Source organism: Mus musculus, chromosome 10 (genome assembly GCF_000001635.26).
Source record: "Mus musculus strain C57BL/6J chromosome 10, GRCm38.p6 C57BL/6J".
NCBI classification, from domain to species: domain Eukaryota; kingdom Metazoa; phylum Chordata; class Mammalia; order Rodentia; family Muridae; genus Mus; species Mus musculus.
The window spans coordinates 38,926,443-38,950,306 of record NC_000076.6 but is presented as its reverse complement, the minus strand read 5'-3'; the positions used below and the strand labels follow the sequence as shown (position 1 = coordinate 38,950,306).

Here is a 23,864-nt window from a genome sequence, read left to right as displayed (position 1 = left end):
TAGCAATGCTGAGAATCACAGGGGACATTTGACAGAGAGCAACTGGTAATTATTTTCACTGGATCAGCCAAAATTTCTCCCATAGTCTCTATGTTAGTATTTCATTGTTCTTGAGTGGACTGGTAGAGTCAGATTAAACCAACTAGTAATGTCCCAACACAACCTGGGGCACAGTTGGTTCATAGATTGTCTCATGACTCACCCCAGTGGAATCTCATGAGAGAAGATGTTTGCTAAGGTCTTCTTGAAAAAAAAAAAAAAAAAAAGTACTGTTTATTTGGAGAGTGCTTTCAGTAATAGGTAACAATTTCACTTTTCTGGCTGGAAATTTACCTTAGTTAATTGTCCAAAGGGGAGTAACTTTAGGGAAAACTAACCCCACAGAAGACAAAGAGGAAGAGAAGGAAGGAAATGGGTTCTATCTAGAAGAATCAATTTATCTGGAGTATCTGAACTTTTCAATTTCATGGTCTAAGAAATATCTTTCGTTACCAGGTAAGGTAGTTTTTCTGTTCTCAAGCACCCTAAGGATTTTTGGTAATATAAAGAGCAGTAGAAATTCAAGAGATGTAATTTTGAAAGTTAACAGTGGGGCTGAAGAGATGTCAGGGTTAAGAGCACTGGCTGCTCTTCCGGATGGCTCTGGATCAATTCCCAGCACCCACGTGGCAGCTCACCCCTGTCTGTAATTCCTATTCCAGGGCATCTGATGCCCTCACACAGACAAACATGCAAGCAAAACATCAATGAGCATAAAATGAAAATAATTTGTTTTAAAAAGGAAGTTACTATGCTGCCTAGGTAAGAACTGGGGGAAAGGAGTTTGCTGGGCAAGGTTGATAGCTATTTGCAGGAGGAATGAAGGAAAACAAGATCAACACATAGAAAATACTGGTATTTCTCTAAGTTCAGCAGACTGTAGAAATTAGAGATTGGTGTTAAAACCCAGTCTTTGGTTTCAGAGACTCTGTAATCCTGGTTCCAGGGCAACTGATGCCCTTGGATTGCTTATTGCTTAAGCAATGCAGAAAGGTCTCCATGGATGATTCGCTCCAAAAAGTAGATTTACTTGTCTCATATAATTTTTGCGAGAGTCAAACAAGATCATACATATAAATATCCAGCATAAGGCCTGGAATAGAGTGGACATTCTATAAACTCCAGCTGTACAATATTACTATTAATGATAGTACTAACATTTCTTCTGTCATGGATGTCTAATATGTTTTGGAGAAATTAGAAGAAGACAGGTTGGTTGATGGTGATTATAAAATTAAGAGAATTTGCAGTTGTTTATAGCATAATGCAATCAGTGTTCTTTGGTTTCAATTTGTAGTTATTTATGCCAGAGTGCAGTGTTGTTTGGCTTCTCAGTCACTTTACTATTCAGATGCAATAATATATATTGTTATAATGATTAATATTCATTAACATTTCTTATGGAGGTTGCTAATTAGGCTATCACATTGTTATGCTCCCTTTAGGAACCTGAGACAATATTGAGCTCTTGCTATATGGAACCTATAGGTTCTATCTGTTTGGCATTTCTCCAACTCTCTTTCATCATAAACTATTTTATACAATATATCAAGGTCATTTCTCTTCTTTCCCCTCATGCCCAGTTCTCCTTGCCTCTTCACACACCCTACTCCTCAACAGAAGGTCCCATCTCATTTTTAGCACTATGTTAATAATTTAAACTCACACTACTCTGACTTAATTACCCAGTTCTTTCTATCCAGAGTGGTTTTATTATAGGAATCTAACCCTACTCAGCTCCATTCTTTATTTTAATTTCCATGTGTAGATCCAGGCACAGTGACATTCCCTAGAAATGGATGCCTAGAAAATGAAAAGAACTTTCTAGGGGAACAGACTTTGTTCTTTGTTTTAGGGGGAATTTCTTACCAGATATTCTCTGTCACTTAGATTTAGACTCTGTAACTCATTAGGGTTTTTTAGAATGTCAGCATTATACATTGGTTTTACACTTTCAGTATTTTGAGTAGGTGGTAGGCAGCCACCTGCGTGCTGTCAAATGATTCTTCTGGCAAGTTTCTGGAGTGAGTATCACCATCCAACCTGGATTACAGAGGGGGAAGAGGAAGAGAGAGAGAGAGAGAGAGAGAGAGAGAGAGAGAGAGAGAGAGAGAGAGAGAGAGAGAGAGAGAGAGAGAGAAAGAGAGAAAGGAAGGGCGGGGAGATCATTTCTATCACACCTTTTCAAACATTAACTTTTGGTGTTTTTAACTTTGCAAGAGCAATTGGGAGAAAGAAATGTTCAAGATTCCAATCTATTGTACTTCGTTAAAGGACATGGCTATAATTGTGAAATTAGTATCTCTTAGAAAACAAAATGCCAGTGGCAGGAAGCTAATGGTGATATGGGAGAGAAGTACTCTATCCCCAAGTAACCAGGGAGAGAAAAGGTTATGGCTTGCTTACTCTCTGCTTAAGAAAGAAGAGTTACAGTCTTGAACCTGCCATGGCTCATTCTTAAAGAGAAGAGATGCATTGAGTGACTAAGCTTCTGTCCCAAGGACCTTTCAGACAACCTAGACAACTAGTATGAACAGGCCTGGAGCACTTCTGTGCCTAATTCATCTGGTTAGCCTCTAGAAGAGGTTCAGAGTGACTTCCTCTGTGGGGTTAAGATGAGAAGTGATTATTGCTCCAGGAAGGGCCTAGGGCACATCATGGGGCTTGGGGACTTGTTTACATCTTAAGACTGTTCCTCCATTGGTGCAACTTGAACAACCTGGTCTTCACTTTAATCTTTTACAAAATGAAAAGGGAGACAAGAGGAGCCTGCTTCCCAGTTCAGCATCCAAGTGCCAGTGTTCTAGGAAAGAACTGACCACCAGATACACTGTTATGGCCATGCCAGAGCAGATGGCTCAGAAAAACAACACACCGAGGACTGTCCCATAGCCTTCCCACTGGAGTAATTAAGCTGAGGATCTGGTAATTTTTGCCTAGGGCTATATTTGAGGTGCCCAAGGAAAGCCTGGGGACACTTTGTGCAAGAAATCAAAATTGGAATTATGAAGTTCAGCTTTGAAGCCTGCCAGAGTCAAAGCTGCGAGCCAGAAAAGAAGTAATGCTGCATGAGACCACAAAAGGAAAAGAATTTGCAAATGTCTCCTGCCCTGGCTCCACCACTCTGTTTTACAGCCTTTCCCTGGTTCTGTGGTGCCTGCCTCCTAGGACAACAGGCCATCAAACAGTGTAATGCCAGAGATGGAGAAAGAGCAGACAAACCACACAGGACACTGTTGCAGGAAGTCGTAACTTCTGCCAGAGAGGGGTGGCTGCTCTCAATGAAAGTTCATCTTTAGGACCCATCAAAAGACAGCTAGACGCAATATATTAGTGAAGCTAAATTTTATTTTCTTCATTTAGCTCCCCTTTATCAGCTGTGAAGCAACTTATTCTTGCTATTTGTGAAGATCCTGAACAATTGATTAGGAATGGTAAGAAGCTAAATGGTGTACTTGGACAAAATGTACATGAAGTCCCCAAGTCCACGGCCAAGAATAGTCATCAGTGTGGCTGTATAGAACAGGAGGGCCTGCTTGTGTGCATCATGCTGAGGCACATGGAGGATCAAGATTTCTGTTGTTGTAGCTCTGAACTCTGGTAACTCAGATTTTATGTAATCTACTATGTAGACTAAGTCTTTTGTAGAATTTTAAATAGCTGCGATACTCATACTGCTATATAGTTTTGAGTACCACATTTGACCAAAGTAGAACACAAGGAAACTCTGATCTTCATAGAGCATAATCATTAGAATAGACCATAAAAAGAAAAGAACTTTAGAAACCATTAAATCCAGGAACACTGAAACACAAATCAGTCACACTGAAATCTTCTGATCTTTTCTTGGAATAGTGGACAATACAATATGCTATGATTGGACCCTCTGCTTAGTCCATTCCATTACATCATGGGTGGATGTCAGCAACACCATCAGAAAAGCCAGCTGGCTCAAGGAAGAAGGCATGGTACCATGCACATGACCAGAAAGGTCCCGCAATGAAGCTGGTGGGGTGGTAAAGCATTTGTTCCAGAAATGACTTCCAGGACATTAGCTGTAATCAAGTGCCTTCATGGAGGGCTGATCTTCTAGCTACAAATACTCAAAAGGCTTCTATTACAGAGACTGTGACCCATGGGAAAAGACCATAGAGTCAGTCCAACTATACTTGAAAGATTTATTGATTGGCTGGCATGATGAACAATCTCTGAGTCAGATTTGATATTCCCATGAGAGGGGAGTTGAAGGAAGACTTTTTAAAGGGGATAAGCCACAAGATGACCTCTAGTATCTATGCAAACGAGCAAAACCTAGACCATTCTGCTAAGTTAAGTGGTTAAAGCACTCAAAACAATCTTTGGTATCTGCATAAATCAGTTACAGAAGCAAAAAAAAGCTGTTAGTCAAAGCATAACAAGTAGATAGTCACCACTGTATATATTTTTTTGGATGTAGATCATTGAGTCAGGGTAATTGAGAACCTATCTCCAGGGACTAGAGTCAGAGACAAATGACTAGTGGGTACCAAGATGGATGGCTAGCATAAAATGGAGCTTCTTTGGTCATCACACTCCTCATTGGCTCTAGATCATGTGAATCAAATACTTGATTCACATTTATGTACGGTTAAAGTTGATACCTTAACTGTGTTGAATATATGTGTGTGTGTCCCATTTATGATATGAGCCTATGATAACTTCCAGAAGTAACAGGAGGAGTAGATTTTAGTCTATCATATTCTCAACTGGCTGTAGGAGAATGAGCTGGGGAATTTAATTTTAGGGCTTCTGGTATTTATATAGTGTTTGTCATTGACACATAAGGAATCATTACAAGTGCATTAGCAGCAAGATAGAGACAATAAACACCTGTTTTACCCAGGTCAAATTTGGTAATTAAGAATTAAGCCATTTAATCAGATCCAAGCCCCATCTTGAGTAACCCTTTTGTAAATTCTCTAATTTGAACAGGTATTTGTAATACTGAAGGAGTCTGGAGACTAGTGTGGTCGTTGTATGTCCATAGGCATCCTAGATTGTTATTTGTCCCCTTTGATAGTGATAGGGAAATGACTTTTTGGGTAGAGGGAATTAGTTTCCTTTGGACCTAACATTCAAACCTTTTTTAATGATAAGGGGTGATGTAGTCATTTTTGCAACTGCTTCTCAGCTGAAATAAGACGTTGTTGGGGCCCAGGAAGCCTGGAATGTCAGACAAAAGGTGGAAGGGACAAGGTACATCTGGCTTGCTATCCGTATTCTATTGAACTGTCTGGGATCCAGCAAAGTGTAGGTAGTTTTGTAGAGCCTGGGATTCTGGCCTGAAAATGGATCTCAAGCTGGTAGGAAATTTTGTCAAAAACATCTGGTTTATATCAGCTTTCAGTAAGATCAGGGCTTGCTAGTTTTGAAGGATGGTTGGTGTGTTTGGAGCAGTTTCAGTTGACTGGAAATCTGCTGGAACAAATATAGACTAAGAACAGAAGGTAAAGTTAAAGATTTTAGGGGGAAATCTTAACTCCATGGATTAAGCTCAAAACTCTGACTTTTTGAAGTTCTTAATATAACAAAGGAGGAAGAGAGGAAGAAATATATATATATATATAAACTTAGTTGTTTTATATATATCTTGAATCATTATTTTAGACTTTCATAACTTGATTTTATATACCTTATATTATTTTTAGGTCACCATAGCTTATTTAAACTTTTACACACTCAAACCTTTTTATATTTTAAATTACTTTTTAAGATCCTTATAACTTAAGTTTTCATATTTTAGACCTTTACAACTTGCATCCTACATAATTTTCCTAGTCCCTCATAACTTTTATTAATTATACTTTTTTATCTAATTATCTACCATGAGACAAACACATAGGTGGTTAATTACTGCGAGCAGTAATTGCTACAGTTAATCATCAATATCATCAGAGATATGAGAATGATAAATTTAAACAGGAAGTACAATTCCAAATGGCCTTATGTCAATTAAAATGACAGTGACTTATCTAGACAATTACCCTAGGATTCTCCATTGGGCTTGAGGGCAGAGGTCATCGGTCTTCCATAGGCAGTCATGCAGGACAGTGTTAAGTTTTTCATTACCACATAGGGCAGCTTTTCCTTCAGTTGCCTGACCCAGAAGATCTGTAAGACACATTTTTATGTATGAGGAACTTGAGAGACAGGCCTTCCTTATGTAGCAAAGAGAGATTGCCAGTTTTCTATCCACATCCTCTATCTTGTATATCCATCTCTGTCTCATATTTTGAATCTATCTCTATCTTGTATCCACATTTTGAGCAGGGTCCTGGCAGTAGGCAAGGCATGAGGCAATCTTTTGCCCAGTGGTTAGAGTTTCTATAATCCAGGTAGAGTCATTTGTGTCCTGTTTCTTTGGAGGAGACCTTAGAGCTGCTACTAGCATCTAGCAGTTTTGTTTATCATGGGAAGCTTTATTAAATTAAACATTTTAAATGCATATTAAGCAGAACTCCGAGGAGCTTGAGGGCCAATATTTAATTTATTGAGTATATTTAATTTTAAATAAATTTCATTTTTAGTTACTTGCTTTAGGCTTAACTTTGAAAACATACACAGAGGGTAAATTGCTTGTCCCTGAAATGAATTACATTTTTACTTAGTAAGGTTATAAGCATAGTTTTGAGCACATTAATGTTCAGTCATCATATAAATGATCAAATTCTTTTTTAATTGGATATTTTATTTTATTACATTTCTAATGATATCCTCTTTCCTGGTTTCCCCTCTGCAAACCTCCTATCCCATTCCCCCTACCCTGCTTATATGAGGGTGCTCTCCTACCCACCTACCCACTCCTGTCTCACTGCCCTAGCATTCTTCTGCTCTGAAGCATCAAGCCTTCACAGGACCAAGGGACTCCCCTTCCATTGATGCTAGATAAAGCCACTTTAGCTCCTTCAGCCCTTCCCCCAATTCCTCTACTGGAGTTCCTGTGTTCAGTCCGATGGTTGGCTGTGAGCATCCACATCTGTATTGATTAGAATCTGGCAAAGCCTCTCAGGAGACAACTCTATCAGGCTGCTGTCAGCAAGCACTTCTTGGTATCAGCAATAGTGTCTGGGTTTGCTATCTAATTGTGGGATGGATCTCCAGGTGTGGAAGTCTCTGAATGGCCTTTCCTTCAGTCTCTGCTCCTCTCATTGTCCCTGTATTTCTTTTAGACAGGAGCAATTCTGGGTTAAAAATTTGGAGATAGGTGGCCCCATCCCTGAAGTGGGTGCCTATGCATAACCTCTGGATATGGTCTCCACAGGTTCTCCCTCCCTTTTGTGGGGTATTTCAGCTAATGTCATCCCGATGGGGTCCTGGGAGGCTGTCTTAGTCAGGGTTTCAATTCCCACACAAACATCATAACCAAAAGACAAGTTGGGAAGGAAAGGGTTTATTCAGGTTACAATTCCACATTGCTGTTCATCACCAAAGGGAGTCAGGACGGGAACTCAAGCAGGGCAGGAGCTGATGCAGAGTCCACGGAGAGATGTTCTTTACTGGTTTGCTTCCCCTGGCTTGCTCAGCTTGCTTTCTTATAGAACCCAAGAGTACCAGCCCAGAGATGGTACTACCCACAAGGGGCTTTCCCCTCTTGATCAGTAATTGAGAAAATGCCCCACAGCTGGATTTCATGGACGCATTTCCCCAACTGAAGCTCCTTTCTCTGTGATAACTCTTAGCTGTGCTAAGTTGACACAAAACTAGCCAGTACAGAGGCTCTTGCTTTCCTGGCATCTGGAACTTTCTGGTTGCTACCCCCAGTTCCCTATCCACCATTGCTACACAACTCTGTTCAATTTTCTGACCCTCTGTACATCTCCTCCGATACCTGATTCTGCCTCTCTTTTCCCCCTCCCCCTCTTTTCTCCCTCCTGGGTCTCTCCCACCCTCTAGTTTCAGTGATTATTTTGTTCCCCTTTTAAGTAAGATTGAAGCATTTACTCTTTGGTCTTCCTTCCTCTTGAGCTTCATGTGACCCATGAGTTATATTGTGGGTATTCCATGCTCTTTGCCTAATATCCACTTATCAGTGAGTACATACCATGTGTGTTCTTTTGTGACTGAGTTACCTCACTCAGGTTAATATTAGAATGGCTACTCCAGCTTGTTTCTTGGGACCATTTGCTTGGAAAATTGTTTTCTAGCCTTTTACTCTGTGGTAGTGTCTGTCATTGTCACTGAGGTACATTTCCTGTATGCAGAAAAATGCTGGATCCTGTTTAAATATCAAGTCTGTTAGTCTATGTCTTTTTGGGGGGAATTGAGCCCATTGATGTTAAGAGATATTAAGGAATAGAGACTGTTGCTTCTTATTTTTGTTGTTAGAGGTGGAATTATGTTTGTGTGGCTATCTTCTTTTGGGTTTGTTGAAAGCTTACTTTCTTGATTTTTCTAGGGTATGGTTTCCCTCCTCGTGTTGGACTTTTCCATCAATTATCCTTTGTAGGGCTGGATTTGTGGAACGATATTGTGTCAGTTTGGTTTTGTCATGGAATATCTTGGTTTCTCCATCTATGGTAATTGAAAGTTTTGCTGGGTATAGTAGCCTGGGTTGGCATTTCTGTTCTCTTAGGGTCTGTATGGCATCTGTCCAGAATTTTCTAGCTTTCATAGTCTCTGTTGAGAAGTTTGGTGTAATTTTGATAGGCCTACCTTTATTATGTTCCTTGACCATTTTCCCTTACTGTTTTTAATATTCTTTCTTTGTTTTGTACTTTTGATGTTTTGACTATTATGTGACAGGAGGATTTCTTTTTTTTGGTCCAATCTATTTGGAATTCTGTAGGTTTCTTGTCTGTTTATGGGTATAACTTTCTTTAGGTTAGGGAAGTTTTCTTCTATAATTTTGTTGAAGATATTTACTGGCCCTTTAAGTTGGGAATCTTCACTCTCTTCTGTACCTGTTATTCTTAGGTTTGGTTTTCTTATTGTGTCTTAGATTTCCTGGATGTTTTGGGTTAGAAGCTTTTTGCTTTTTGCATTTTCTTTGACTGTTGTGTCAATGTTTTTTTATGGTTTCTTCTGCTCCTGAGATTCTTTCTTCTACCTTTTTTATTCTGTTGGTGATGCTTACATCTATGACTCATGATCTCTTTCCTAGGTTTTCTATCTCCAGGGTTGTCTCCCTTAGTGATTTCTTTATTGTTTCTATTTCCATTTTTAGATTTTGTATGGCTTTGTGGTTGTGTTTTACTGTAACTTTAAGGAATTCTTGTGTTTCCTCTTTAAGGGGTTCTAGCTGTTTACCTGTGTTCTCCTGTATTTCTTTAAGGGAGTTATTTATGTCTTCCTTAAAGTCCTCTATCATAGTCATGAGATGTGATTTTAAATCAGAGTCTTGCTTTTCTGGCATGTTGGAGTATCGAGGGCTTTCTGTAATGGGAGAACTGGGTTCTGATGATGCCAAGTAGCCTTGGTTTCTGTTGCTTATTTTCTTGCCCTTGCCTCTTACCATCTGGTTATATCTGGTGTTAGCTGGTCTTGCTGTCTCTGACTGTGGTAGGTCCCTCAGAGCAGAAGTGGTGGTCTTACTTGTGCTCACAGATGTGTCAGCACTCCTGGGTAACCAGCTTTCTCCCGGTGGGATTTGGATATGAAGAGCTGTTGCACAGAGTCAGCTCCAGGGCACAGACAGAAACCAGAAGGATCCTGTCCCGATCAAATTCTTTATTTTATTTGTTCATTCATTTATTTATTTACTTATTTATTTATGGTTTTCCAAGACAGGGTTTCTCTGTCTATCATTCTGGAGATCAGGCTGTCCTGGAACTCAGAAATCTGCCTACCTTTGCCTCCCAAGTGCTGGGATTAAAGGCATACACCACCACTTCCTGGCTTGATCAAATTCTTTAATATGCTCAAAACTATGCTTGTAACCATGAAAAGCTTAACAAAGTCAGCAAAGACAATGTGGCTAGACACGTATCTTTAAGTCAGTTATTGTTAATCTGAGTAAAGCTTAGGAATTTATAAACCTTATTTATCAAAAATATTTATTAAACATATGTTGGTTTTTTATTTAAAAAATTTGGGACAGAAATTATCATATAAAAATCTATCCTAGTCCAAATTGTCCTAGAGACCTGTTGTTGTCTCTTTAGATTAAAAGAGAGATAACAAAAAAATGACTTTAATTTACATATAAGCATGTATTAGCAAATTATGTTTATTTATCTATGGATTTTAATTATTAATATTTTTGTTACAAGTTTTAAGCTAACTTTTGTTTTTCCCTGGAATTTAATATGTGCACCCTATTCTTCCCTCAACGGTCTTACAGATCTGGAGAAAATAAAAGTTTACATTTTAGCAAGAGTTTTGGATATCTATGACCTTGAATGAGGGAACAATTTTTTTGTGAACAAGAACCAAGAAAGGGTGGAGAAGTAAAAAGTTAGACATTTATAATTACATTTAGCCATCCCAATTTTTATTTATTTTTATGTTGTTTTTTCTTTTTTTTTTTTTTTTTTTTTTTTTTTTTTTTTTTTTTTTATTTTTTTATTTTTTTATTTTTTTATTTTTTTCCATTTTTTATTAGGGATTTAGCTCATTTACATTTCCAATGCTATACCAAAAGTCCCCCTTACCCACCCACCCCCACTCCCCTACCCACCCACTCCCCCCCTTTGGCCCTGGCGTTCCCCTGTACCGGGGCACACAAAGTCTGCGTGTCCAATGGGCCTCTCTTTCCAGTGATGGCCGACTAGGCCATCTTTTGATACATATGCAGCTAGAGTCAAGAGCTCAGGGGTACTGGTTAGTTCATAATGTTGTTCCACCTATTGGGTTGAAGATCCCTTTAGCTCCTTGGGTACTTTCTCTAGCTCCTCCATTGGGAGCCCTGTGATCCATCCATTAGCTGACTGTGAGCATCCACTTCTGTGTTTGCTAGGCCCCGGCATAGTCTCACAAGAGACAGCTACATCTGGGTCCTTTCGATAAAATCTTGCTAGTATATGCAATGGTGTCAGCGTTTGGATGCTGATTATGGGGTGGATCCCTGGATATGGCAGTCTCTACATGGTCCATCCTTTCATCTCAGCTCCAAACTTTGTTTCTGTAACTCCTTCCATGGGTGTTTTGTTCCCACTTCTAAGGAGGGGCATAGTGTCCACACTTCAGTCTTCATTTTTCTTGAGTTTCATGTGTTTAGGAAATTGTATCTTATATCGTGGGTATCCTAGGTTTTGGGCTAGTATCCACTTATCAGTGAGTACATATTGTGTGAGTTCCTTTGTGATTGTGTTACCTCACTCAGGATGATGCTCTCCAGGTCCATCCATTTGGCTAGGAATTTCATAAATTCATTCTTTTTAATAGCTGAGTAGTACTCCATTGTGTAGATGTACCACATTTTCTGTATCCATTCCTCTGTTGAGGGGCATCTGGGTTCTTTCCAGTTTCTGGCTATTATAAATAAGGCTGCTATGAACATAGTGGAGCATGTGTCCTTCTTACCAGTTGGGGCTTCTTCTGGATATATGCCCAGGAGAGGTATTGCTGGATCCTCCGGTAGTACTATGTCCAATTTTCTGAGGAACCGCCAGACTGATTTCCAGAGTGGTTGTACAAGCCTGCAATCCCACCAACAATGGAGGAGTGTTCCTCTTTCTCCACATCCTCGCCAGCATCTGCTGTCACCTGAATTTTTGATCTTAGCCATTCTCACTGGTGTGAGGTGGAATCTCAGGGTTGTTTTGATTTGCATTTCCCTGATGATTAAGGATGTTGAACATTTTTTCAGGTGCTTCTCTGCCATTCGGTATTCCTCAGGTGAGAATTCTTTGTTCAGTTCTGAGCCCCATTTTTTAAGGGGGTTATTTGATTTTCTGAGGTCCACCTTCTTGAGTTCTTTATATATGTTGGATATTAGTCCCCTATCTGATTTAGGATAGGTAAAGATCCTTTCCCAGTCTGTTGGTGGTCTTTTTGTCTTATAGACAGTGTCTTTTGCCTTGCAGAAACTTTGGAGTTTCATTAGGTCCCATTTGTCAATTCTCGATCTTACAGCACAAGCCATTGCTGTTCTGTTCAGGAATTTTTCCCCTGTGCCCATATCTTCAAGGCTTTTCCCCACTTTCTCCTCTATAAGTTTCAGTGTCTCTGGTTTTATGTGAAGTTCCTTGATCCACTTAGATTTGATCTTAGTACAAGGAGATAAGTATGGATCGATTCGCATTCTTCTACATGATAACAACCAGTTGTGCCAGCACCAATTGTTGAAAATGCTGTCTTTCTTCCACTGGATGGTTTTGGCTCCCTTGTCGAAGATCAAGTGACCATAGGTGTGTGGGTTCATTTCTGGGTCTTCAATTCTATTCCATTGGTCCACTTGTCTGTCTCTATACCAGTACCATGCAGTTTTTATCACAATTGCTCTGTAGTAAAGCTTTAGGTCAGGCATGGTGATTCCACCAGAGGTTCTTTTATCCTTGAGAAGAGTTTTTGCTATCCTCGGTTTTTTGTTATTCCAGATGAATTTGCAAATTGCTCCTTCTAATTCGTTGAAGAATTGAGTTGGAATTTTAATGGGGATTGCATTGAATCTGTAGATTGCTTTTGGCAAGATAGCCATTTTTACAATGTTGGTCCTGCCAATCCATGAGCATGGGAGATCTTTCCATCTTCTGAGATCTTCTTTAATTTCTTTCTTCAGGGACTTGAAGTTTTTATCATACAGATCTTTCACTTCCTTCGTTAGAGTCACGCCGAGATATTTTATATTATTTGTGGCTATTGAGAAGGGTGTTGTTTCCCTAATTTCTTTCTCAGCCTGTTTATTCTTTGTGTAGAGAAAGGCCATTGACTTGTTTGAGTTAATTTTATATCCAGCTACTTCACCGAAGCTGTTTATCAGGTTTAGGAGTTCTCTGTTGGAATTTTTAGGGTCACTTATATATACTATCATATCATCTGCAAAAAGTGATATTTTGACTTCCTCTTTTCCAATTTGTATCCCCTTGATCTCCTTTTGTTGTCGAATTGCTCTGGCTAATACTTCAAGTACTATGTTGAAAAGGTAGGGAGAAAGTGGGCAGCCTTGTCTAGTCCCTGATTTTAGTGGGATTGCTTCCAGCTTCTCTCCATTTACTTTGATGTTGGCTACTGGTTTGCTGTAGATTGCTTTTATCATGTTTAGGTATTGGCCTTGAATTCCTGATCTTTCCAGAACTTTTATCATGAATGGGTGTTGGATCTTGTCAAATGCTTTTTCTGCATCTAACGAGATGATCATGTGGTTTTTGTCTTTGAGTTTGTTTATATAATGGATTACATTGATGGATTTTCGTATATTAAACCATCCCTGCATCCCTGGAATAAAACCTACTTGGTCAGGATGGATGATTGCTTTAATGTGTTCTTGGATTCGGTTAGCGAGAATTTTATTAAGGATTTTTGCATCGATGTTCATAAGAGAAATTGGTCTGAAGTTCTCTATCTTTGTTGGATCTTTCTGTGGTTTAGGTATCAGAGTAATAGTGGCTTCATAAAATGAGTTGGGTAGAATACCTTCTACTTCTATCTTGTGAAAAAGTTTGTGCAGAACTGGAGTTAGATCTTCTTTGAAGGTCTGATAGAACTCTGCAGTAAACCCGTCTGGTCCTGGGCTTTTTTTGGCTGGGAGACTATTAATAACTGCTTCTATTTCTTTAGGGGATATGGGACTGTTTAGAAGGTCAACTTGATCCTGATTCAACTTTGGTACCTGGTATCTGTCCAGAAATTTGTCCATTTCGTCCAGGTTTTCCAGTTTTGTTGAGTATAGCCTTTTGTAGAAGGATCTGATGGTGTTTTGGATTTCTTCAGGATCTGTTGTTATGTCTCCCTTTTCATTTCTGATTTTGTTAATTAGGATTTTGTCCCTGTGCCCTTTAGTGAGTCTAGCTAAGGGTTTATCTATCTTGTTGATTTTCTCAAAGAACCAACTCCTCGTTTGGTTAATTCTTTGAATAGTTCTTCTTGTTTCCACTTGGTTGATTTCACCCCTGAGTTTGATTATTTCCTGCCGTCTACTCCTCTTGGGTGAATTTGCTTCCTTTTTTTCTAGAGCTTTTAGATGTGTTGTCAAGCTGCTAGTATGTGCTCTCTCCCGTTTTTTCTTGAAGGCACTCATAGCTATGAGTTTCCCTCTTAGAAATGCTTTCATTGTGTCCCAAAGGTTTGGGTACGTTGTGGCTTCATTTTCATTAAACTCTAAAAAGTCTTTAATTTCTTTCTTTATTCCTTCCTTGACCAAGGTATCATTGAGAAGAGTGTTGTTCAGTTTCCATGTGAATGTTGGCTTTCTGTTATTTATTTTGTTATTGAAGATCAGCCTTAGTGCATGGTGATCTGATAGGATACATGGGACAATTTCAATATTTTTGAATCTGTTGAGGCCTGATTTGTGACCTATTATGTGGTCAATTTTGGAGAAGGTACCATGAGGTGCTGAGAAGAAGGTATATCCTTTTGTTTTAGGGAAAAATGTTCTGTAGATATCTGTCAGATCCATTTGTTTCATCACTTCTGCTAGTTTCAGTGTGTCCCTGTTTAGTTTCTGTTTCCATGATCTGTCCATTGGTGAAAGTGGTGTGTTGAAGTCTCCCACTATTATTGTGTGAGGCGCAATGTGTGCTTTGAGCTTTACTAAAGTTTCTTTAGTGAATGTGGCTGCTCTTGTATTTGGAGCATAGATATTCAGAATTGAGAGTTCCTCTTGGAGGATTTTACCTTTGATGAGAATGAAGTGTCCCTCCTTGTCTTTTTTGATGACTTTGGGTTGGAAGTCAATCTTATCAGATATTAGGATGGCTACTCCTGCTTGTTTCTTCATACCATTTGCTTGGAAAATTGTTTTCCAGCCTTTCATTCTGAGGTAGTGTCTATCTTTTTCTCTGAGATGAGTTTCCTGTAAGCAGCAAAATGTTGGGTCTTGTTTGTGTAGCCAGTTTGTTAGTCTATGTCTTTTTATTGGCGAGTTGAGACCATTGATGTTAAGAGATATTAAGGAAAAGTAATTGTTGCTTCCTGTTATTTTAGTTGTTAAAGGTGGCATTCTGTTCTTGTGGCTGTCTTCTTTTAGGTTTGTTGAGGGATTACCTTCTTGTTTTTTCTAGGGCGTTGTTCCCGTTCTTGTATTGGTTTTTTTCTGTTATTATCCTTTGAAGGGCTGGATTCGTGGAGAGATAATGCGCGAATTTGGTTTTGTCGTGGAATACTTTGGTTTCTCCCTCTATGATAATTGAGAGTTTGGCTGGGTATAGTAGCCTGGGCTGCAGTTTGTGTTCTCTAGTGTCTGTATAACATCTGTCCAGGCTCTTCTGGCTTTCATAGTCTCTGGTGAAAAATCTGGTGTAATTCTGATAGGCTTGCCTTTATATGTTACTTGACCTTTTTCCCTTACTGCTTTTAGTATTCTATCTTTATTTAGTGCATTTGATGTTCTGATTATTATGTGTCGGGAGGAATTTCTTTTCTGGTCCAGTCTATTTGGAGTTCTGTAGGCTTCTTGTATGTTCATATGCATCTCATTCTTTAGATTTGGGAAGTTTTCTTCAATAATTTTGTTGAAGATGTTTGCTGGACCTTTGAGTTGAAAATCTTCATTCTCATCCACTCCTATTATCCGTACGTTTGGTCTTCTTATTGTGTCCTGGATTTCCTGGATATTTTGAGTTAGGATCTTTTTGCATTTTCCATTTTCTTTGATTGTTGTGCCGATGTTCTCTATGGAATCTTCTGCACCTGAGATTCTCTCTTCCATCTCTTGTATTCTGTTGCTGATGCTCAAATCTATGGTTCCAGATTTCTTTCCTAGGGTTTCTATCTCTAGTGTTGCCTCGCTTTGAGTTTTCTTTATTGTGTCTACTTCCCTTTTTAGGTCTAGTATGGTTTTGTTCATTTCCATCACCTGTTTGTATGTTTTTTCCTCTTTTTCTGTAAGGACTTCTACCTGTTTGATTGTGTTTTCCTGTTTTTCTTTAAGGACTTGTAACTCTTTAGCAGTGTTCTCCTGTATTTCTTTAAGTGATTTATTAAAGTCCTTCTTGATGTCCTCTACCATCATCATGAGATATGCTTTTAAATCTAGGTCTAGGTTCTCAGGTGTGTTGGGGTTCCCTGGACTGGGCGAAGTGGGTGTGCTGGGTTCTGGTGATGGTGAGTGGTCTTGGTTCCTGTTAGTAAGATTCCTCCGTTTACCTTTCGCCATCTGGTAATCTCTGGAGTTAGTAGTTATAGTTGACTCTGTTTAGAGATTGTTCTTCTGGTGATTCTGTTACCGTCTATCAGCAGACCTGGGAGACAGATTCTCTCCTCTGAGTTTCAGTGCTCAGAGCACTCTCTGCTGGCAAGCTCTCTTACAGGGAAGGTGCGCAGATATCTTGTATTTGGACCTCCTCCTGGCCGAAGAAGAAGGCCCAAAACAGGACCTTTCTCAGACACTGTGTTGCTTTGGCAGTTCCCAGGTGGTACAGACTCTCACCTAAGCAGACTAAATTCCTAAGTTTCTTGGAGTCCCGGGACCAAGATGGCGACCGCTGCTGCTGTGGCTTAGGTCGCCTCCCCAGCCGGGCGGGCACCTGTCCTCTGGTCCGGAAGGTGGCCGGCTGTCCCCGGCCCACACAGGGTGCTGCCTCAGCGCCTCTGTGCTTCTGCCTGTTCCAGAAGCTGTCAGGTTCTCTGGCGCACCCTCTCACCTGTTCAGACTAATTTCCTAAGTTCGGCGGGTCCCGGACCAAGATGGCGACCGCTGCTGCTGTGGCTTAGGCCGCCTCCCCAGCCGGGTGGGCACCTGTCCTCTGGTCCGGAAGGTGGCCGGCTGTCCGCGGCCCACGCAGGGTGCTGCCTCAGCGCCTCTGTGCTTCCGCCTGTTCCAGAAGCTGTCAGGTTCTCTGGCGCACCCTCTCACCTGTTCAGACTAATTTCCTAAGTTCGGCGGGTCCCGGACCAAGATGGCGACCGCTGCTGCTGTGGCTTAGGTCGCCTCCCCAGCCGGGCGGGCACCTGTCCTCCGGTCCGGAAGGTGGCCGGCTGTCCCCGGCCCACACAGGGTGCTGCCTCAGCCCCTCTGTGCTTCTGCCTGTTCCAGAGGCTGTCAGGTTCTCTGGTGCACCCTCTCACCTGTTCAGACTAATTTCCTAAGTTCGGCGGGTCCCGGACCAAGATGGCGACCGCTGCTGCTGTGGCTTAGGCCGCCTCCCCAGCCGGGCGGGCACCTGTCCTCCGGTCCAGACGGTGGCTGGCTGTCCCCGGCCCACAAAGGGTGCTGCCTCAGTGCCTCTGTGCTTCCGCCTGTTCCAGAAGCTGTCAGGTTCTCTGGCGCACCCTCTCACCTGTTCAGACTAATTTCCTAAGTTCGGCGGGTCCCGGACCAAGATGGCGACCGCTGCTGCTGTGGCTTAGGCCGCCTCCCCAGCCGGGCGGGCACCTGTCCTCCGGTCCGGACGGTGGCTGGCTGTCCCCGGCCCACAAAGGGTGCTGCCTCAGCGCCTCTGTGCTTCCGCCTGTTCCAGAAGCTGTCAGGTTCTCTGGCGCACCCTCTCACCTGTTCAGACTAATTTCCTAAGTTCGGCAGGTCCCGGACCAAGATGGCGACCGCTGCTGCTGTCTATGTTGTTTTTTCGAGACAAGGTTTCTCTGTGTAGCTCTGGCTGTCCTGGAACTCACTCTGTAGACCAGGCTGGCCTCAAACTCAGAAATTTGCCTACCTCTGCCTCCCAAGTGCTGGGATTAAAGGTGTGCACCACCACTGCCTGGCTTTATGATCAGTTAATTTTTATAACAGTCCTTTTTGATTAAGGAATCAAATAACATGAGACATAGCAGTAACAAATACGTTTACCATTTGTTGTAATCATCTTTTCCCAAGGGGATGTTAGACAATCCTTGGAGCCTTTACCCTGTCTATATGACAACTTTTCCATTACTGCAAAGTTGGACCCCATCCTTATTCTTATCTTTTAGTCCATATACCCTAGTTTTTTCCAAAAAACCTTGAGGGCTCATGTAATTAGGGCCTAATTGCATACAACTAGTTGGGACTTGGATGCTTAGGTGAAGGGCCAATAACCTGGCTTATCTGCTGTTTTGATGGAATATAAGTTTTTAACAAGTCCAGCCTGTATTTTTTTAAGTAGGCATTTTTGTAGTTATTACTGAGAGATTTTAGACAGAGAATTTTATTTTATAGCCAGTTTGTGTTTGCAGATGTAGGCAAATAACCTGAAAAGCTTAATAAGTATTTTTCTTATTTTCTTATAAAATCATTAAGTATTTTTCTTATAAAATCATATATATAAAACCTAGAAGCCATTAAGCAGAAAACTATAAATATCAGGCATATAGAGAACTGAGAAAATGTTGGCATCATTTATTTTAGTATTCTTTATGAATTTTAGTTTTGTAGATCTTAAGGTCTAAATTTTTGTCATTTTAAAGCACATAGTGTCATTTCTTGAGCTGCTTTGTTTTTGTTTCTTTGTCCTAGAGTCACATGGCCTTATGACCTAGGACAGAGATTTTGGAGGAAAATTTTAAACAACTATGCTTGGGTTGAAGGAGGAAGGCCATATCCCTGTGTCAGAGCCAGCTTTTAAATAACAATATTATCCAAAAGATGCTTAATCCCTGCAAAAATGAATTTAGTGATCAGAAGGAGATACCAAGCAAGTAGAATACAAAGAAGGCTTGGAGATTTAAAAAAAAAAAATTGGTGTGTGTGTGTGTGTGTGTGTGTGTGTGTGCATGTTAGCTGCAGTAGTGCAGGAAACAACAGCTGATGAAACAGGGGTCTTATGGTGCTCACCATGGTACCTGCATCACTGAGCCCAGTGATGGGAGAGTGGCCACAGCCAGGGCTTTATGGTCAGAGACAGGAGACATCTGGGAGATAGTGTAAGTAAGAGAAAAGAAACATTCTTCAGAAAAAGACCAAGAGAAAAGAATTGCAAACAGGAGGGTGTAAGAGGAGTGCTTAATGTACCTGTGGGACTTAAGCAGCAGACTTCAGTGAGCCAATGTGAAGGGTAGAGACAGAACAAGCGAGAGGCAAGTTCCACAGGGGAGCTAGTGTAGAGGCAGGAAGAGCAGTCTGCCTCTCAAAAATCATGAAAGTGTAGCATGCATCTCAGGGTCAGGTTGGCTGTGCTTAGTTTGATTTCCATCTCTGCAACAAAGCTTGAAAACACAAATATAATAGACACTAGAGAGCAATGAGAAAAGACAACAACACAATCAGAAAAAAAAAAGTCAGATGGACTCATATGATAGCAACCTTCACTTAGGCATATAATAGTCACCTTCAGTCATACACTAAAACCAGGACAGTCCCTCTGCCCCAGAGACTGGGCCTATAATGTCATCAGATCTCACTTCTTGTCTTTCCAAATGTTCAGACTTCAGATCAGAACAGAACAACTCACCAATCGGTCCAAGCTTTGGACATTGGCTGGCAATTCTTACATCTATTTTGCTTTCAATTTGTAAATTTGGGACAACTGCAGTCTGGAATCTCTGCAACCTATCAAATCCACTCTGGGCTTGCTCTCTCTGAGTCTGTCTCTTATAGTAACTTTTAATCTGTTGTATCTGGGTAGTCTGGGCTCCCTTGGGCCTATGAAGGCCATCTTAGACTTGCTTCTTATGAAGTCTATCATGGACTCCTGGACCTGAGTCTGGGGTCACCCAGGAGTCTCGCTGGGGCCTCCAAATATTATGAAGTTTGTGACCCCTGGTAAAAGATCATGGACTCAAACCAATTATAATTAAAATTTTTATTGATTAGTTTTAACAGGATGAACAATCTGAGTCAAATTTGGGACTGCTGTGAGAAGGGTGTTGAGGAAAGACTTTTAAGGGGGAAAATCATAAGAAGACCTCCAGTATCTAGGCAAGCAAGAAAAACTGGTCTATTTCACCTAATTAAATGGTTAAGGCAACTCCAAATAATCTCTGGGTATCTGCATAAACAAGTTATAGAAGTAAAAAAGCAGTTAGTTATGTCACAACAAGTAGACAGTCACCGTTGTACATTTCTGAGTGTGGATCATTATGTCAGGGTTGATGGTACTGGAAAAGTATCTAAGAGCTTTATATACTGATGCATAGTCAGAAAACAGAGAGAAAAAGAGGGAGAGAGAGAGAGAGAGAGAGAGAGGGAGAGAGAGAGAGAGAGACACAGAGAGACAGAGAGAGACAGAGAGAGACAGAGAGAGACAGAGAGAGACACAGAGAGAGACTGGGCCTCTTAATCCACTCCCAACACCTCCTCTACCAAGTATTCCTATAGGGCCATACGCCCTCATCATTCTAAAACAAAGGATATAAATATATGGGCCTGTAGAGGACATTCACATTCAAACCACCACACATGAGGATTTCCATTGCTACCCACTTTTCCTGCAAATGACATAGTTTCATTCTTCTTTACAGCTAACTCAATCTTGTGTGTATGTGTGTGTGTGCTTGTGTACGTGCCTGTGTATGCCTATGTTTGTCACATGTCCTGTATTCATCAGTTTGTTGATAGGCACTTCAACTGGCTCCATACCTCGTGAATACTAACAAGTGGATATTTTATTTCATGTTTTACTATGGCAGTGCATCTGCTTTTATAATTGGAGCAATACTTCCATCCAGTTGCACAATTGTAACACCAACTAGCTGTGATTCTTTGGAAGAAAGTGAAGCAACTCTGTGGCCGATTGCTCATTTAAGTCAGCTAGCCAGTTACAGTTATCAGTGTGACAGCTGGCCTCTTCTTTTGTTGCTATTTTCCCAAGCTCCATTTTTCTCTTGTTAACTAACAAGTTCGGCTTCTCAGCCTTAGCTTTGAACTGTACCAGTACTTCAGAAACGCGTCAGTCTGCTTATTTACTTACTTAAAGTGTTTCTACATAAGTTTAGAAGCTGCTGTCCTGAATTGTCACTATCACTCACAAATGGTTCTTTGATATCATCTTGTGCAAATAAGGATTGATTAAGTGATTTTCATGGTCTCTCCAGCTCTATGGTGACTCTCATATTCTGGACTTTCCCTAGAAGAGGGTGTGCTCCCACCTCACCATCGCTCATCTGATAGGCAATGCTGACTCTTGCTATTGTTAGATACATTTGTGGTTTCCTCTTTTTTGCTGTAACTTCTCCATCATAGGAGCATTGGCTTCAGGTAGATGGGGCTTGACCTTTCCCATGACTTACTCACATGACTGCATTTCTCTTTTATCTATGGTGATTTGTGTATCTTTCACTAACATAATGAAATTATGAAATTATGACATAAGAAATTCATACTTCTTAAAATATTATAATATAGAGCTAACTAGATAAAAGCAAATGTTTTTCTTTTATTTACCAATCGATTCTGCTCTCCTAAAAGAATTGGTTTAATCTTCTGGGTATTCTTTCAGAATAAACAATATCATAAACGTATATAGTATGATTTTTAAAAAAATAAATGTATATGGCAAACATAGGACATATTCTACCTATCATTTGGCAACTTCATTTTAAAGTGTTTTTTTCTTGTTTTCAGGTTTATTGAAAATATGGCAAAACAGATTAAACAGCTCCACGTGGTATTTTGAAATTCATCCCAGCAGTAGGCTGAGTGACCTGAAGGCTAAGAGACTGCCAAAGTCCAGAAGCTTCAGTATTTCCTTAGTTTCAGGATCCACCTCAGTGATCTCCTGATCTAGGGCTGAGACCTCAGGAACGTAATTATTTCTCTCCCTTCTCTCTCTTCCTCCTGCAACTTGATTGAGATACCTCTCACAGGACCTCTCTGAGTCCGCTTCATCAGATGCGTGACATTGCCGGCTATCTTGTTCCAAAGTCTCTTGCTGAGGATAATGGTGATCTCCTTATACACACCCTTGTTGGTGTGGAAGTCATGTGTAGTACTTCCTGATGATGGCCCAGGCTGCCTTCTTCAGTCTTGGTGTGAATGCAGCCCATGTTGGTAGCTCTTGGTAAAAGAACTTAGAGAGAGAGAGAGAGAGAGAGAGAGAGAGAGAGAGTGTGTGTGTGTGTGTGTGTGTGTTTTAATTGAGATGGGATTTCTATGTAGTCCTGACTGTTCTGGAGCTTGTTATATAGACCAGGCTACCCTTGAACTCACAAAGTAAGTGCTGGGATTAAAGGCACACACATTAAAGGCATGTACCATCATGGCTGGCTCTTGATTCTAAATTCAACATTATATTTTATTCAACATGTATTTGTCGAATAAACTCTATCTATAGCTCAATCCTTAAGCTTGAGTATAACAAAATAAAATAATACATGTTTCCTGCCCCAGTAGAACTTACTGTGTTGATCATTTTCCTATGGTTTCTATTGCTGTAAAGATGCACCATGACCACGGCAACTCTTAAAGAAGAAAACATTTAATTGGAGCTGGCTTACAGTTTCAGAGGTTTAATCCATTATCATCACAGCAGGAAACATACCAGCATGCAAGTAGACATGGTGCTGGAGAAACAGCTGAGAGTTCTACATTTGGATCAGCAGGCAGCAGGAAGAGCAACTGAGACCTTAAAGCCCACCTCCACAGTGATACACTTCCTCTAATAAGGCCACACCTTCTATAGTGCCACACCCTGTGGGATCAAGCATTCAAACATGGGTGCACGGGGGCCATGCCTACTCAAACCACCACAATGAGCTTCCTATCATTGTTCAGATAAGGAGGACTGGTTTATTTTGGATCATGGTTTCAGAGGTTTGAGTCCATGGTCAGCTCACCCATTGTTTGGGATAAGGCATTGCTTGTAGCAAGGGAGAAAAGCTAGAATACCACCGGGACCTAAATTACTTCTATTAGCCGCACCTAAGTGTTTGCTACCTCCTAACAGTGCCACAGGTTGGGAATCAAATGTTCAATATTAGCAGGGGTGGATGCGGGGGTCAGGGGGAGGGCACATTTCATATCCAAACTGTAGCATTTATGATGTACTACAACAATATTTTGAGCTTCATCCTATTTCAGTGCCTATGTGGTTTGCTCATCACTTCTAAAGCCTATATGGGAGGTTCAACTTCTCTTGAAGAGGTCAAGCATAATTTATTTTATCAGTCATTTACTGTTTTTTGTTTTGTTTTGTTTTTCCAGTACAATGAATGTTATGGTGAATATCACTATGCATTTCCATGAGTTTTTACGTGAGATTGAATCATACTTTTAGAGCTGCTGGGACAAAGGGTATGTGTACTTTATTTAGAGTTTGATAGCTATCCTAATGCTAGTCCCTGGAACTCCATCAGCTCTGCTTTTGCTCACATCTCTCACTGTAAGAAACTCGCGTCCTTCTCTTAGCTCCTAATAGTGTGAATATTCACTCCATTAAGTTACCAATCTACTGTTTTCAATTCTCTTCATCCTGGACTTGCTAAGTCACAACTCCTTCTGTTCTTTCTTCCTCTGCTGTAAACCTGTCTCCAAGGTCCTTATTATAAGGGCATAATGCTTACTAGAGGGGTTCAGGCTTCACAACTGTCACACTCAATGACCTTGTCTAAAGCCTTGGTCTAGTTAATTTTGGGGTATCATTTTCTCTTCTTCAGTTTTCATCTGGCTTCTACCACGTATATTTCTCTTGTTCCCTTCCCAGATTTCTGGGAGGTACTGTAAACACAGGAAGAAACTTGGACTTTGTTAGTCTCTCCTCTCTCCTCCTGGTCTCATTCTTGATCTAGCCCACTGACCTGGCTTTTGTTATCTTCTGTATGAGGCTGAAGTAATCAGAGCCACTATAAAAAGCCCTATATCTGAATTTCCAAGTTCTAGGCTTCCATGTTGGCAA

The 23,864-nt window shown here is 40.7% G+C and overlaps 1 pseudogene; it reads right to left on the bottom strand.

Annotated features, from left to right (window-relative positions):
- Positions 1–21,577: 21,577 nt before the first annotated feature.
- On the bottom strand, positions 21,578–22,418 carry Gm17779 (annotated as a pseudogene).
- Positions 22,419–23,864: the final 1,446 nt, after the last annotated feature.